Here is a 13,516-nt window from a genome sequence, read left to right as displayed (position 1 = left end):
TGACTGTGTGAACAGGGAACAGATCGTGGAATGCTTGAAGAAGTTTGCCGATTGCTTCATGTGGAAGGCTAGTGACATCACGGGAATTGACCCAGCAATAGCAGTACACAAGATTCCAGTGTACCCTGAGGCTAAGCCAGTAAAACAGAAGCTAAGGAGGCTGAAAACAGAATGGTCCGTGAAAATCAAGGAGGAAGTAGCTAAGCAATTGGAAAACAAGTTCATAGAGCCCATCGCCTAACCCACATGATTAGCAAACATAGTGCCGGTTCCTAAGAAGGATGGAAAGGTGCGAATGTGTGTCGACTACCAAGATCTGAATAAAGCATGTCCGAAGGACGATTTTCCTTTGCCTCATATTGACTTGTTGGTTGACCGAATGGCTGGACACGAGATGGTCTTCTTGACTGATCTCGCTGTCGGGTACAATCAGATAATGATGCATTTGCCAGACAAAGAGAAGACGACATTCATCATGGAGTGGGGAACCTACTGCTATAGGGTCATGCCTTTTGGGCTCAAAAATGCCGGGGCAACTTATCAAAGAATGGCAACAACTATCTTCCATGACTTGATTCATAAAGAAGTTGAGGTGTATGTGGACGACATGGTTGTTAAATCGAAAACAGCTGAAGAACATACCACAACACTTGAGAAGTTCTTCCTTAGGCTTCGAAAGTACAATTTAAAGCTCAACCCGGCAAAATGTCTATTTGGAGCTACATCCGGAGTATTTCTGGGGCATATGGTCAGCCGGAAAGGCATAGAGATTGACCCTTCGAAAGCCAAAGCCATTCTGGAAATGCCAGCACCAAAGACGGAAAAAGAAGTTCGGGGTTTCCTGGGAAGGCTACAATACATCAGCCGGTTCATCAATCAATTGGCCGATACTTGTGGTCTGATCTTCAAATTACTCAGGAAAGGGGTATCCGTCAAATGGAATGAAGATTGTCAGAAAGCCTTTGATCAGGTCAAACAGTATCTATTATCTCCGCCAGTTTTGCAACCACCACGGCCAGGAAAACCTTTGCTACTGTACCTATCAGTGACAGAAGAAGCGATGGGTGCAATGCTAGCTCAATAAGCAGAAGACACCAGGGTAGAGAATGCCGTGTATTACCTTAGAAAAAGGATGCTAGACTATGAGCTGAAGTATAATAGGATAGAGAAGTTATGTCTGGCTCTAGTTTGGGCTTGTACAAAGCTGCAGCACTATCTTTCATCCTATACCACACATGTTATCTCTGAATCGAACCCCTTGAAATTCCTTATGGAGAGGCTGGTTCTTGACAGTAAGATGGCTAAGTGGGTGTCAGTACTCGAAGCCTATGACTTGAAATTTGTACAATGGAAGGCAGTAAAAGGAGGAGCCTTGGCCGACCAATTAGCGGAACTGCCCGTGGAAGACGAAATGAAAGAAGTGGAGTTTCCCGACGAAGATCTCTTGAACGTGGAAAGTGACGTTTGGGAGATGTATTTTGATGGAGCTTCGAATTATCATGGAAATGGAATAGGAGTCGTGTTCAAAACTCCTTGTGGAGAATACGTCCCAATCACAGTCAAGTTAGATTTCCACTGCACCAACAATGAAGCCGAGTATGAAGCTTGCATTAAGGGGTTAGAAGCGGCCCTGGAAAAAGAGATAAAAGTCCTTAGGGTTTTCAGGGATTCCAATTTAATAGTCTCTTAAGCTCTAAGGAAGTGGAAAATTAAGGAAGAGCGTTTGGTTCCTTACCTACAATGCTTGGATGAATTGGCTCAACAATTCGAGGATCTGTCTTTCCATTACTTGCCCCGAGCCAAGAACCAGTTTGCTGATGCCCTTGCTACTTTAGCTTCTATGGTCAATGTAGAGGGGAACCAAATCATTCGACCTTTGACAGTTCGGCTACAGAAACAGCCGGCCCACATCATGAATTTGGTCGATGACAAGCCCTGGTTTTGGGACTTATAGAATTATCTTCAGAACGAGGCTTACTCGGATGGATCCTCGAAGACTGATCAACGGACATTGAGACAGTTAGCATCCGGATATTTCCTTACTAGGGGAGTTCTATATAAAAGAAGTTGGAACGGTTTGCATCTAAGATGCGTAGATGAAGGGGAAGCTCAAACCATTATGGATTCCTTACACAACGGGGAGTCCAGTCCACACATGCACGGGATAGCTCTGGCTCGAAAAATCATGAACCTGGGTTATTACTGGTCAACTATGAATGCAGATTGCGTGAGGCACGCGCAGAAGTGCCATCAGTGTCAAGTTTTTGCTAAGCTGCAAAAACAGCCTCCGATCAATTTGAATCCCATTGCTTCACCCTGGCCCTTTGCAACTTGGGGCATAGATGTGATCGGAAAGATCCACCCAAAGGCTTCCAATGGTCATCAATTCATCCTGGTTGCTGTAGACTATTTCACTAAGTGGATCGAGGCAGCCTCTTATTCGGTTTTGAATGCCAAGAAGGCGGCACAGTTCGTTCGTACTAACATCCTTTGCCGGTACGAAACGCCATTCGAGATCATCACTGATAATGGGTCCCACTTTCAGAGTGAATTTTCTGATTTGTTGAAAGAAAAGAGGATCCAACATCATAAGTCCTCACCCTATCGTCCACAAACAAATGGGGCTGTGGAGGCTGCAAATAAGGCTATAAAAGTCATTTTGTAAAAGACAGTTAAAAAGCACAAAGCTTGGCATGAACAGTTACCGAATGCCCTATGGGGATATAGGACTTCAATCAGAACGCCCACCGGAGCAACTCCGTATTCCTTGGTATATGGTATGGAGGCAGTGCTGCCTGTTGAACTGGAAGTTCAGTCGACAAGAATCATCCGGGAAAGCCAAATCAGCGAAGTAGATTGGGTCCAGAATTACCACCTCCAACTCCTGGGTATTGATGAGAAAAGGTTACAAGAGATCCACCGAACGCAGGTTTACTAGAGGAGAATGGCTCGACATTTTAATAAGAAGGTCAAAGACCGAAAATTGGAAGAAGGTTGTTTGGTCTTGAAGGAAATTAGACAACCAGTCATAGACCCACGTGGGAAGTTCCGCCCTCATTGGGCTAGACCCTACATTCTAAAGACAATACTGTCCGGCGGAGCCGTCATTTTGACTGATTTAGATGGTTTGGAGTTCACGAATCCATGTAATTTAGATCAGTTGAAAAGATATTATGTGTAATTATAATCATTGCATGATGTAAAAAAGAGCTACATTAGACCTGATTCTCTTCGGAAAAAAGAAATTATGTATCGGAGATATGTAGGCAACCCTCTTTGGGCGCGGTCTAAACATTAATGAAAAAAAAATCATTTCATAATTCATTCTTCTTTGCCAAAAAAAAAAGAGGAAAGAAAAGAGAAGAGGAAAAACTCGCTAAGCTGAAAACCCGAAAAGGGCGGCTTAGGCAAAAGTCGGGGCCCGCTAAGCTGAAAACCCGGAAGGGCGGCTTAGGCAAAAATGGGTAGCTCGCTAAGCTGAAAACCCGGAAGGGCGGCTTAGGCAAAAGTTAGAGCTTAAATAAATAAACTGGGAAATGCTTGGAAAGCCCAAAAGCCAAAACTGTAATGTCATTCCGTCTCAAAGTAATAGAGTCCATAAAGTTCAAAAAATAAGTAAAATAAAAGTCTAAGTCCAAAAAAAAAAACATACATCCAAAGCCAAAAGATAAATCCAAAGTCAAAATTCCAGAATAAGTCTAAAAAATCTAAGTGTCCTGTCGCCTACGTGGGGCAACATCCTCAATGTCGTCTTTAGGTGCTAAACCCTCTCAAACCTCGCCTGTCCGAAGAGCCATCACAATCTCCTCATCAGTCCTGTCCGCATCATCGGTACCAACCTGAGCCCAACCCTCAAGTGCACTTAGCAGTGCGATCCTCCTTGGCCTCTCAATCGGCCAAACAGTAGCAATGAACCAGGTTCGGTACTCGGGAGAAGTATGAACGTTGGCAGGATTAGGCAAGGGCCTAACCATGTGGTGATCTCTAACCCAGGCCTTAAGGATGGCTCGGGTAACACCTAGAGTAATAACTGAATCCACAGAAGTGCCATCCACAATCGGAACAGTCTGGTCTATCCCCATCTGCCTTAAAACGCGCGAAGCGCAGTACCACGTGCAATGTGTAAGGCCTAGAAGGTAAACTCGGGTATGGCAGAAGCTAACCTGGATAAAGCGGGTGATGTCATACCAGGAAATGTACCACAGTACCTCATTTGGACCCAACTCAATCAGCCATGAGGGCCATGCATCAGTAGACGGATGAGTGATCAGGATCCTCCGCATACGATACTGAGGGGACACATTTCCTCCATCATGGCACCGAATCGAAAAACGTGGGTCTCCGGGTCCCAAAATCTGATGCAGGCTTGTAGAAAATCTCAGTCTATAACTACTCCCCTAAGGGTAGCAATAGGAGATAGATCGTACCTCCCCAAATTGATCTTTTTGAGATTCTTAGTCCAATTGTGCATGCTTTGATTATAAAAGGGATTCATTTTTTGAAAAAAAAAGATCAGAAATTGAAAATTGAAATTGAAAAAAAATCCCGTTTTTTACAAATCAAAGAGGATAATCATGCATACATATAACATTTTCAGTGCTAACCAAGTGCAGGTACAGTCAAAGTGCAGTACAGAAATACAGGCAAGGAAAATAGCCAAAAGGCGGGTCTTCTGGACGCGTCCGATTTTTGCCTTCAAAATTTGTTTTTCAGACAACCACCGACTCCTATAAATCATTTTTATGGTTGCCGGTGGGGGGCAACTGTGAATACTCAAATTTTGAGGCTCAAAAAGCCTGTTTTCCTGGACTGCAAACAGTCCGGCCGAACCGGAGGCCATTCGGAAAGTTCACCGAAAATATGCCAATATGGTACTTGAAACGTCCGGAAAATTATGAGGATCGCGGAACTGGTCTTGAAATATTTTTTGGAGGTACGAAACTCCCGAGAAAGCCTTCGGAACGGAAAATTAGCAAGTGGCCCGCCCTCCAGCCTGTTTTGTCCTATAAATACAGCCCCGAGCACTCAGTTTTACACACTCAGTCTGTGTTGACGGACGCTCTCTTCTCTCCTACTCTCCTTGCGGTTCTTTTACTGTTTTTCTGCATTTAGTGTAGGCTTTTATTACTCTGCTGTTGTGATATTTGGTCACTTAATCGAATTAATTTTAATTAATATTCCCCGAACGAGGAACTTAATCTGGAATTTTCAAGCTGAAGCCAAGAAGCGGCCGCCGTTTGACTCAGGTAATAACGAAACCCTGTCTATTTAATTTCAGCATTTTGTGCATATTCTCTTCTACTCCAAACTCTGGTTAAATAATTAAATAACCGTATTCACATCATCGTGATTCTTGGCAATAAATTGCCTTAAGTAAATAAGTTTAGGCTACAATGCCCGGTTAATCAATAATCGTGGTGTTAATGCTAAAACTCCGAACATATTGGCTAAAGTGCCTAGTTAATTAATAACTACGGTGTATTTGCCCTTATTTCGAACATTTCGGCTAAAAGTCCAATTAATCAATAATTGTGGCTAAAAGCCTTAATCAATCACGTTTTGGCAACAAGTTGCCTACAGTCTAAGCAATCACGTTTTGGCAACAAATTGCCTACGGTTTAATCAATCGCTTTCGGCAACAAATTGCCTATAATTCAAATAATCACCTTTTTGGCGACAAATCGCCCAAATATCACTTTTTCTTTGGCAATAAATTGCCTAAATTACATATCATCTCTTGGCACGAATGCCTTAATCATTTTGGCGACAAATCGCCTAACCAATTTTTGGCAACAAATTGCCTAATCAAATATCAGCTTTTGGCACAAATGCCTTAATCAACCATTTTGGCAATAAATAGCCTAAACATCAATTTTTGGCAATAAATTGCCCAATCAAGCGCTTTTTGGCAACAAATGCCTAAAACACAAAATCAATCAATCTTTGGCAAAATGCCTAAAAAATGCACGAAGCATACACACACTCATGCATGAAGCATCCCCCTTTAAAATGCCTTTGAATAGGCTTTATCGAACTACGTCGGCTTTGATCTCTCATTCAAACGAGAGTACGTAGGCACGTTCGGGATTTAACCCTGAGCGGCAAGTCGAAATCATCAAAACACTTTACTGGTCTAATTGCATCAAATTACCTTGCAAAGCATTTACACTTAGGTTAGTTAATCAGCATGACATAGTCTCGGGATCCACCTCGGGTTCGTAGATTGTGCCTTAAACTTTGGGATAATTGACCTAGACTTAGGTTAATTGAAATTGGAGTCATTTAGGATTCTTTCTTAGTTTTCCCTTATAAAAATAAACTAGGTGGCGACTTCATAAAACACACATGTGAGCATACCTCGTTCTAGCACAATTTTGCCTTCGGGGGAGGGTTCACACCGACCTCTAATAGTATCTACATGAATGGACAATCGAAAAACTTTAAAACTATTTTAGAGGGTTGAGAGTTTAGAGAGTATGATGATACTAGTTATCTTATGCTCTACGTCTTGTTCTGTGGCTAGGAGCAACAATTCACAATTAGACTGTATCTTAAACCTTATATATAGAAAACCTAGGCCATAAATAAATAAATTATAATTACTTATTTAAACCTTTTAAATAAATAAATTATACTAAAATACATATGTGTCTATTTATTTATTTAAACAATTTAAATAAATAAATCATAATACATATAGAAATAGGATTTTCAATTTAATCAATTTTATTTATTTATTTAACTATTTCAATAAATAAATCATAATTAAAATATTAGGTTTATTTAATCTAAAATCTATCTTAATAAATTTTAGACATAAATTAGTTAAGTCAATACTTAATAATTTAGGAAAAATTGTAATTAAATATAAATTATAATTTTGCCTTAATGTCCCAAAACTAATTTGTAATTAAGTCATATTTGATTAGATTTCTAGTTTTCACTTTCTCATATCCATTCTTATGTGTGTGATCTTCTAGGTTCCAAATATGTTGGCAATAAATATAAATTAAATTAATTAATTAATATTTGAAGGTCATGTATATTGTCTAACAATATGTCAAGACTACCCAAATATTTGGAAGTCAAAGTGGTTTGACTTAACCTTTCAGTGCATGAGTTATCGGTATAATTAATATCCATTCGTTATTAATGTTCTGATTTAGTAATTAGGCATGGAGTGTGTCTGATTTACTAAATCATGTTAGTTCTCTTAATCTTAGCTATTGATCAGTTGAATGAAATTTCAAATCTAATTTGCTAATTTCATTCTACCTTCCGCAAGGATTTCTTAATCAATACTAATAGACAACAATTAGAACATTTTCCCTAATTTACCTAGGGTGATGAATACTCTCTTAATTACACAAGTATCTCCATATAGTTCCTACTATGTCCAAAAAATCATTGCTTGTTATTCATGAATGAATAATGTGAACTAAGAATCAGAACATAATCATTCCCATACAAGATAGCTTAGTAACTTCAAGTTAAATGATCACTTACACAACCATCACTTGAGGATTCTATAGACATAGGTAACTCGCTATATGGAATTCTCATACAGGTCAATTGAGTGGACTTGTTTAAATAACAAGCAGCTACATATTAGTTCTACATATCACATATATCTCAGCCTATGAGAACAGCTGCTTCCCTAAGGAAAGAACATAATATATACTAGTCTCAACAACTCTAATCATCGTCCAATAATGAGGGGAACATTGACCAAGAATATTTAGAGACATTGCTTTAATGCAAAATAAAACTCATAATTATAATCACATTATAATTTACTTTGCAAAGCAGTATTGTCTCATGGACTTTATCTTTTACCAAAATTCAATCAATAGAATATGAAAGAAAAAAAATGCCTTTTATTAATAATAAAAAATTTATAATATGAAATATTATATCCAAATATAAACAATCAAATTGGCTATAGGCATATAACTAATTATTTCCTCAACAAGTTAGGTTATTTTTCTAATTAATTCCAAAGAAGGCCTAAATCTTTGAAGTCTATATAAAGGAAGCTGTATCACAAGGGAAGGGATTCACTTTCATATTCTCTACACCATTATTATTTTCTCTTAGCTTCAAGACTTCAAGCCGAGTGTTCTTTAAAAGTAAGTTTGGTAGAATGTGAAAAATGAAAGAGGACAGCCTCCTTATATAGCCTCCAAAAGAGACCCGTCTCATTTCTAGGTCCATATGCACTACTCATGCCAACTGGTCTGATGACGGACAACTGTGAGCATCTATTTTTCACACCTTGAAAAATTAAGTCTGACTTTGAAAATCCTTCAAACTAGATCTGAACTAGTCAAACCAAAATTAGTGTAAAAAACATTAGTTATCAACATTGATTTGAAAATAACTTTTTTTCGGATCGGGTTTCCTATAAACTCAACCCCAATGCCAACTAGACACTGAGAGCTTTCCAATGGTACCCTATGGGCCAAAATCGAAGGTCGAATGGGCCTCGAACTGGCCAAATCAGTGAAAAGAAGTTGAACCAAACTGAACCAATAGGAAATCGGCCTAATTGCCCAGGGTAGGGCAGTTGATTACCTAGTTTGGGTCGGTCAACTACCTTAGGCTTGTCGGTCAACCGCCGGCCAAAAATTCAAGTTCTTCGTGATCCTACATCAGGAAACGTGCGATACCCCCCGGTCCGAATTCCTATAAATTTAGGTCCAAAATGCAGTTCAAAACATACAAAATTTCTCTGATTATCTTGCTTCTTGCAAAGTACATTCTAGAGGCCTTAATTGAACATTCTTTTGGCTCTTTAGCTCTCTTCTCATCTTGCCAACTCTTCTTGAGTGTTTGAGTGAGTGAGGTGATATTCCTTTGACTCTCTTTCACCCTAATCCCTTCTTTAGCTTAGATTCTAGGTCTCCATACCCTTGGCGCACTAACCCCTCACAAAAAGCCTACTATAGGTCTAGGTCCTCTTTGGCACCTTAAACCTCACTTGGCTTAGATTCCTCCTTATAAATCTAAATCAAACAGAAGCTGTAGAATGAAAAAATCCAAACATTCCTAGTCCTCCGAATAAGAAGGAATGTCCAAATCTGATCCAGTCAGCATTCCGGCTCACCCTCTGTCTAGCCATCCAATCACCTAGTCGATCTTGCTCGTAGGCCCAGGTAAGTCCCTAATGGTTCACTCTCTTTAAATACATGTCTCTTCTTCTAAAAATGGCTCCAAAGAGCCTTCCTTTTTTTCAAATCTGATAATCCACACCAACATAATTTTTCCCAAATGAAATGACAATCCAATGCTTAAAACATGATAATCAAAGGTCTTTAATGAACCTTTTTTCAATTAAAACCAACCAACACCCATATTTCAATAGCAGAACTGCTTGATCCTGATTCTCATTCTAAGGGATAAGCAAGTAGGCTCAAGTCTAATCTTGATTCTCTCCCTTTCCTTTTTTTTATCCAATTTATTTTCTTTCCTTTCCGCTTCAACTGTTACTGGATTAATGCCCAAATTTGACAGAGATTGATTTCAATATGGAAATCTAATGAAGAATTGATTTTTCTACAATCCAAAATCCTATGAAGATTGACTAATATAGTTTCCATGAATAGAGATAGATTTTTGATATGGAAATTAAAAGAGTAAAAAAATAGAAGATTATCAAAAAAGTAGGAGAAGTGGATTAGATGTTTAAGCTTTAAAAGAGGTTCTCAATGGCAGTCAAATAATTATTAATCCTCTTGTATAGTTTGTTTGTGGAGATGAAAGAGAAGGAGAAATTAATTTAGGGTTCATAAAAGAGATGCATATTGTTCTGATGTGACATTCTAATATCATTATCAGATTCTATTTTTAGACAAAATTAAAAACAGTCGATTTCTTTTATTTTATTTTTGTTGTATGTTTATTTTATTTATTTTATCTTTATTTTATTGTGTTTTATGTCTTTATTTTATCTAGTTTTGGCGGTATTTTCTTTTAAATATTTGAGTCAGTTTAACTTTCCTTAAAACCGTTTTTTTTTTCATATAAATTTTCTTCTTCATTATAACTTCTCTTTTAAGTGTTCCTTTCTTTCCTGAATTTTATAACTTCTCTAAATTAATCACTTTTCTTCTCTTTTAAAACTGTTTTATCTTCTCTTTTCCCCTCTCACATCGAAACCCTAAACTCTCTCTGCTTCAAAAGCCCTAACCATGGCCAGATCAAGTTCTACTTCTTCCTCCTCTAATGCTTTTACAAAACAAGAACTTCAACTTCTTAAGAGGTTATCTAAGAAGTACAAATAGAAAGAATCAGGACAGAAGAAATCCGTTGAGGAATCTAGTTCAAAGAAAGACAAATCGAAAAGTAAAACGGAAAAATCAAAAGGGAAGAAAAATCGAAGGAAAAAATCTCTGGTTCTCGTAGCAAAGGTAAAACTATTTTATCTCCTTATTCTGTTGTGCGTTCATATGTTATTGATTGGAAGTTCTTTGGAAAAGAAGAATTCAGCTTTAGGAAACTATTTGAGTGCCAGGAACGGATGGAGGATTTGTCTTTAATTTACCTTGCTATGAGAATTTGGTAAAGGAATTTTATGGCACTCTCAAAGCCACTGGTTCAGAGACGATTTCTGTGAAAATTGAGGATGAAACCAAAGCGTTATCTTACACTGATTTGAGCGAAATTTTCAGAATACCAAACACTGGGTCTAGGGTAACAAAGATTAAGGATATCTCTAGGGTAAATGGGTATAAAAAGGAAGAGTTTGTAAAGAAAATTATTAAGAAAGGTTCTGCAGAAAAACAGAATGTGATTGAATGCTCTAATTTGAATGATAGAATGAAGTGGTTATATAAGCTAATTGTGCACTTTATCTATCCAAAGAGTGGTTTGCTCACATATGTAAACCAAGTTGAGAAGTGCATAATGTGGCATATAATTGAAAAGAAACCCTTCAATCTGTGCCATATTATTTTTGATAAAGTGCAGAACGACCCAAAGAAATTACCTTATGGTATGGTGCTTACCCCTATTTTTGAGTTTTTGGAAGTTGATTTAAATAAGAGTGAGGGTCATAATGTTTAAAAGTTGGATAGTGGATCTTTGAAACTAAAGGATGAAGAAGGTGAAGAAGAAAAAGAAAAAGAAGTTGCTGAGGACAAAGAAAAAGCAGAAAAAGAAAAAGAAGAAGAAGAAGCTGAGAATAAGAAGAAAAAGAAAAGAAGATTGGTAAAAGGAAAAGGAAAATTGGAGGAAACTGAGAAAGAAGAAAAGAAAGAAGAACCAGAAGAAGAGAAAAAGGAAGAAATAAAAAAAAAGAAAAAGAGACAGCAGCTGAGGTTGAAATAGAGTCAGGAAAAGAGTTAGAAGAAGAAAAAGATGAAGCAGGAACTGAAGAGAAAAAGGATTCTGTTGATCCTGAAGAAGAGACTGAAAAAGGAGAGGCAGTAGAAGTTGAGGAAGCCAGTGATGCTAATATAGAAAAGCTAGAATTAAGTGAAGAAGAAAAAGAGACTGAGGTTGAGGCTAAGAAGGAATTAGAGTTTCTAACAGCACAAAGGAGTAGAGAGGCTATGCCCGACAAACTGAAAAAAGAACTCATTGAAAAGCATAATAAGGAGCTTGATGAGGCTATCAAACAGAGTAAGACTGTGATTGCACACAACCAGTGCCTCATTAAGTCTTTAGAAAGGATGAAAAATGTCAATGAGAGAAGTCTAGCTACTTTAAAGGTAAAAAGCACACCCTACACTCCTACCTCAAAAAAGCCTAAGAAAGTGAAGCACACTACGGGAAAGCATAGAGTTCATGGAAGGAAGCCTCCTTTGCATCCCTCTTCTAAACGTTCTGAGAGTCCTACAAAAACTTCTCCTGCACAGAACCTGAGAAGTTCTAAGAGACTTAGAACTGATTCAAAACCCCTCTGACTCCCTTCTAATCTGCTCTGACTATGTTTTGTGAACTATTTTTTGTTCTTTGTTTTAGTTCTTTATTTGTCTTTGTAGTTTGTGTTGTTTTGAATTCTGTTTTTTTTTTTGTTTATTCGCTCTGCTTTTTCTACTAACCCTTCTTTACGATGACAAAAAGGGGGAGAACACATGATATTTTGATGATTAGGTACCTGAAGGAGTATGTTTTTTTTTTTTATACTAATCTTTGTATGCTTATCATGTTCTAATCTGTGTTATTTTGTTTCCATATAAACAGAAAATAGAATGTGGGCTATATGTTTTATATGATGATCTAATAGTTAGATTTTAGAACTTAGTTCTCTATTCTAATGTATGCTCTAGACTTATGACTTAGTCTTTAATTCTAATATCAGTTTCTATTTCTTTTTTGTCTAAGCATATGCTCTGATTATTAGACTTTAGAATTCAGCTTTAATTCTAAATATATGTTCTAATATCAGTTTCTAAAACTATTTTCTGTTCTAATCCCCATAGATATTTTACTACACTATAACCAATATAAACTCATAAAATTTTCTATTTTTTGAAAGTGACTCGAGAACAAAATGAAAATTAGAGGGAAATAACTTTTGAGCGACTTCCAAAAAATTTAAACATTTAGTATATTATTTTTCGATGTAGGTAATTGACATATCTATATCCTTATTAACATAAGGATAATTAATTGTGGATGATGATGCACTGGTAATGGCGTCATGTTAATTGGTTGGTCTATTTGTAACAGAAGTATTTGAAACAAAGGCTGGTATTGGTAATTAAGTAGTTGAAGGGCTAGGTAATTGAAAAGAAATACTCGTACTCTTTTTTCCATAGCTTTCTCTTGTAATTTTATTCTTAATAGAAGTGCCCATTTGTGAATACTCAAATTTTGAGGCTCAAAAAGCTCATTTTCACGGACTGCAAACAGTCCGGCTGGACCGGAGGACGTTCGGAAAGTTCACCAAAAGTATGCCAATATGGTACTTGAAACGTCCGAAAAATTGCGAGGATCGCAGAACTGGTCCCGGAATATTTTTTGGAGGTACGGAACTCCCGAAAAAGCCTCCAGAACGAAAAAACTAGCAAGTCCGCAGGCCACGGCGGCGGCGCCTGCCCTCCAGCCTGTTTTTTTTTATAAAATCAGCACCGATGCGACTTTTTTACTCACTCAGTCTGTGTTGATGGACGCTCTCTTCTCCCCTACGCTCTTTACGGTTCTTTTACTGCTTTTCTGCATTTAGTGTAGGCTTTTATTACTCTACTGTTGTGATATTTGACCACTTAAAATAAATTAATTTTAATTAATATTCCCCAAACGAGGAGCTTAATCCGGAGTTTTCAAGCTGAAGCTAAGAAGCGGTCGCCGATTAACTCAGGTAATAACGAAACCCTGTCTATTTAATTTCAGCATTTTGTGCATATTCTTCTTCTACTCCAATTCTGAATTAAAACTGCTGCATAAATGCATTCACGTCATCAATTTTGGCAAATAAACTGCCTCAATTAAATATGATTAAGTTTAAATGCCCGGTTAATTAATAATCGTGGTATTAAAGCCTAAATCCGACAATATTGGCTAAAAAACC

The sequence above is a fragment of the Jatropha curcas genome, chromosome 1 (genome assembly GCF_041381405.1).
Source record: "Jatropha curcas cultivar XTBG-Jc1 chromosome 1, XTBG_Jcur_1.0, whole genome shotgun sequence".
NCBI lineage: Eukaryota > Viridiplantae > Streptophyta > Magnoliopsida > Malpighiales > Euphorbiaceae > Jatropha > Jatropha curcas.
The sequence above is the reverse complement of the archived record's forward strand: the minus strand, read 5'-3'. Positions refer to the sequence as shown.